This window comes from Pteropus medius, unplaced genomic scaffold, assembly GCF_902729225.1.
Source record: "Pteropus medius unplaced genomic scaffold, Ma_sr-lr_union100, whole genome shotgun sequence".
In the NCBI taxonomy this organism is placed as follows: Eukaryota; Metazoa; Chordata; class Mammalia; order Chiroptera; family Pteropodidae; genus Pteropus; species Pteropus medius.
This window is the reverse complement of record NW_024343732.1, coordinates 3,121,014-3,124,663: the sequence shown is the minus strand read 5'-3', so window position 1 is coordinate 3,124,663 and position 3,650 is coordinate 3,121,014. Positions and strand designations below refer to the sequence as shown.

Genomic DNA, 3,650 nt, shown 5'->3' with positions numbered 1-3,650 from the left:
CTGATGGAGAATCCGAAGTTATCAGTAAAGAACTATTTTACAGCCTGGATGCAAGCCTCCCAAAGTAGTCTGTCCATTCTGGGAAACCCTGCAACATCTCAGGAAAAATATGAGATAATTAACAGATGTAAGTCTCTCACATACCAGAAAAGCCTGAAGACCTATAAAATGCTAAACAACAGAGGAAATATATATTTAAGATGTAAAATACTTTTAGTCATTAAATTGGTTCATTGAAGTGCCATTCTAAATTAAGCAAATTATGTATCCTGAGTTTGAACTATATTGCACTTGTCCCAGGTAAATAACTAGTTTTAAAAAAAAGCACTGAGTATATCTTTTAAAACACAGAAAAAATAAGAGTTCTCCCAAGCAAATCTTTGCCATATTGGTTAGTCCCACTCTGACACTTCAGAGAATGAAACTGTTGGCTTTGGTGAATTCCAGCAGCCTCCAAAGTTAAATACAGGGTCACCACGTGGTCCCAGCAATCCCAATTCCAAGCACTCAAGAGAGAACAAACACATTTGGTATGAGAACATGTCTGTTAGCAGGAAGTAAAGTTTAACCATCACCGATGAACCTTGAAACAAGCTGGTAAAACAAGCGTAGTCTAAAGACCTGTGGTGACTCACCCCAAGGGATATATCCAGGCAACCCCAGGGACAGAGTGTTAGTGGTTGCCCAGGGACTGATGAGAATTGTTGAGGAGACGGATCAAACATAGCAAACGGATCATGGTGATAACCTGTGATCATACCAAAAGCACTGGATACCACTTAAAGTGGATGATTCTGTGGGCTTGTAAGGGAATTGATCTCACAGTTTCCTCGCCTTATTGGAAAACCTTCCAGTAACTATTCTCCTGCACGACCTGCAGTGAGCGGTCCGGGGCATATTCAGAGCTTCAGGTCATGACCTGTCAGGGCAGATCCTCCTGTAAATCCTGACGTGCAGGCCAAACCTGCAATGAAACTTCTCAGGCCAGCCCTTACCGGCTTAGAATGTCTTTCACACTCAGGCTTTTGTATCTTTCATACTCCTTGGCAAACGCAAAGGTAACTGCCTGGTATTCTCACAGGGTGTCGAAGCACTTAGAGGGACCTTTCCTGGGCCAAGTCTCTCTGGGTGCCCAGGGAGAAGCACACACGTTTCAGCCTTGACCCTGTCCCTGCCTTCAAGTGGGGTTGGGGGTTGGGCTTCCAGCTTGGCTCACACTTCGGCCTCACCTCCTTCCCACGCTCCCACAGGACTCAGCCTCCCCACTCTAGTTCCTGAGGTCTCATGATGGGAAGTAGAAGAAGCGCCAGAAAGGATGGATGGAGAATAGACTCCTCCATCTTCCCAGAGGCTTTGATGCAAGCAGCCAAATGAGACAGAGTAGTGGGCCCATGAGGATAAAGGGACTTTTAAGAAGTCCTGCTAGGGGACCACAGTTCCTTCACGGGAGTTTAAGAAATCCAAACAGAAGAACTTGATTTTGAAATTACCTTTATTACATGAGCTGTATAAAACAACAGTTAAACTGATATCACTCAGATTGGACACCATGGCTCATGGTTTTCTAAGTGACTGTACCGAGAGTTTATAGCTTACACATCTCTCTTCTTGACATGGCTCCTACAATCCTGTATACTCGGTCCATGCGAGAAAGAAGTCATAATTGCCTCGGGCTTTGGCTTAACAGGATGGGTGAGCAAAGCTACAGTTGGCAACGCCGTGATGTTAAGGGATTCTATATGACAAAATGTTAATAGTTTCCTCTGAATGGGAGGCTTATGGAATTCTTACTTCTTTGTACTCCAGTCTTACCAAAACAATGTGTATCTATCTATCAAGGAAGCCATTAGTGAAACTTGCCTAGTGCTAGATTACACGTGAGTGCTACCAATAGCAGGTCCTGGGGAAAAGTATGGTAGAGCTGGAGACCAGCGTGTATCAGCTCAGGTAATAAAGGTAATTTCAGAGCATACTGAGCTTGCATTGGAGTCCTGGCCTCCACGAAAGTCAGTCTGAAGACCATGCTCAGTGTTTCCATGACGTTGGTTCCAGCTACCTGCTTAGAAGAAAACTTGATTCTCGTGGGCCGAGACTATGTTTTGGAGACCTTCTTCTTCTAGGTGATGTGGGCCATCACTTGCAAAATTCTTAATCTTTTTAGTAAACCTAGTTAAGTTTTTTCTTTCTTCCTTTCTTTGGAGAAAAACCTTCTCCCTCAAACTTAGATAATTACGTGGAAACTGGTGACTCAGGTCCTCTGGCTGTTGATAAAGATCTTTGAAACTCAGCATTCTCCTTGGCCCATTATAAGGCAGGAATGGCTTTAGGCTAAAACAGGGCCTTTAGAGTCCCAGAAGGGAGGGAACCTTTTACCCAAGTTTTTTTTTTCCTTTTTACAAAATATATTGGTCAAGCCTGATTTCCTGTACCCGCTTGATAGGCAAATCAATAATAGAAATATACCTAGATATATGATTCAAGTAACAAGTTTATATCTTTTTTCTTGTCTAGGGACAGAGGTAGCACTTTGGCAGGAAACCCAAGACCCTGTCTTGACTAAGGCAGAGAGGGAAGGAGCTCCATGAAACCCCAATAGGCAAGGATGATGACCCTCCTCAGCGGGAAGCAGATACAGAAGAGACCTCCCGTCCCTCAACATCCATACTAATAAAAGGGGGGTTCATGGTTCTTAGCAAAGGGTTAGGCTGGAAAGTTAGGGGGTTTCGGGTCGACCTGCAAAGACACTCAGGTCATCCTATTCTAGGAAGGGTATGCCCTAGTCCACCCACAATTAAGCAAGCTAGAAGGCATTTGGGGGCTCAAAATAACTCATACAAGGAAACAAGTAAGCAGATAACTGGATACTAGTTTCAGCCAGTCACTTGCACCTGCGCAATGAAGACCCCAGCAACCTTCAGCTCACCTGACTCTCATTATACCATCAATATAATATCATTATAACAGACTGAATTCTAGGAACGAACACGCGCTGAAAGCAAATGAGTCACTGGGTCCTGTTCATCTTAGTTGTCAATCAAAAAAGCCCACCTCTCTAAGAAAAGTCACCGGCCACAGCAAATAGGAATAAAAACCCCAAAGACTTTGTTACCAGGCCTTTTGAACCACGCTTCTCTTGCTCAGATTTGCTTCCACATCTGGAAGTGCACTTTCCCTTCTAATAAAGCTTTCTTCACTGCTGTATTTTGTTGTCTTGCTCAATTCTGTGTTCGAGACATCAAGAGCCTGGATGACACAGCAAGAGGGGAACCCCACTCTCTGGTAACACATGGATAGTATAAAGCTAAGAACAGAAGTACAAAGATCCTTGTTCTAGAAGGTTCGATCTGGACCCTAATTCTATTCGGGTATTAAAGAGGTAGTTCAATCATAAAGTGAGGGATGGTTGAGGGAACTGGAAATATGTAGAGTGAAGAAGACTTAGAAGAAATGGCAACTGCCTTCAAAGCGGGGGAGGATTATCACATGGAAGCGCCCTGGGGGCCGGGCCGAGGATGGCACTGTGGGAAGTTACAGAGGCAAGTTTTGCCTTGATTTAGGAAGAACATTCCGACCCCCAGAGAGGCCCATCCCTGGAGTGGACTGCCTCCTGAGACAGCTCCACATTCACGAGAAGCTGGGGCTCACTGTTT

General features: G+C 44.4%; 1 protein-coding gene across 1 annotated transcript in view; it reads left to right on the top strand.

Annotated features, from left to right (window-relative positions):
* The window catches only part of LZTS1 (leucine zipper tumor suppressor 1), a 69,810-nt gene extending 67,874 nt beyond the window's left edge, over nt 1-1,936 (top strand). The window contains exon 4 of the transcript XR_005653926.1: nt 1,922-1,936. The gene's annotated coding sequence lies outside the window, so the exon portion shown is untranslated. The remainder of the gene's footprint in view (nt 1-1,921) is intronic.
* The last annotated feature ends 1,714 nt before the right edge of the window (nt 1,937-3,650 follow it).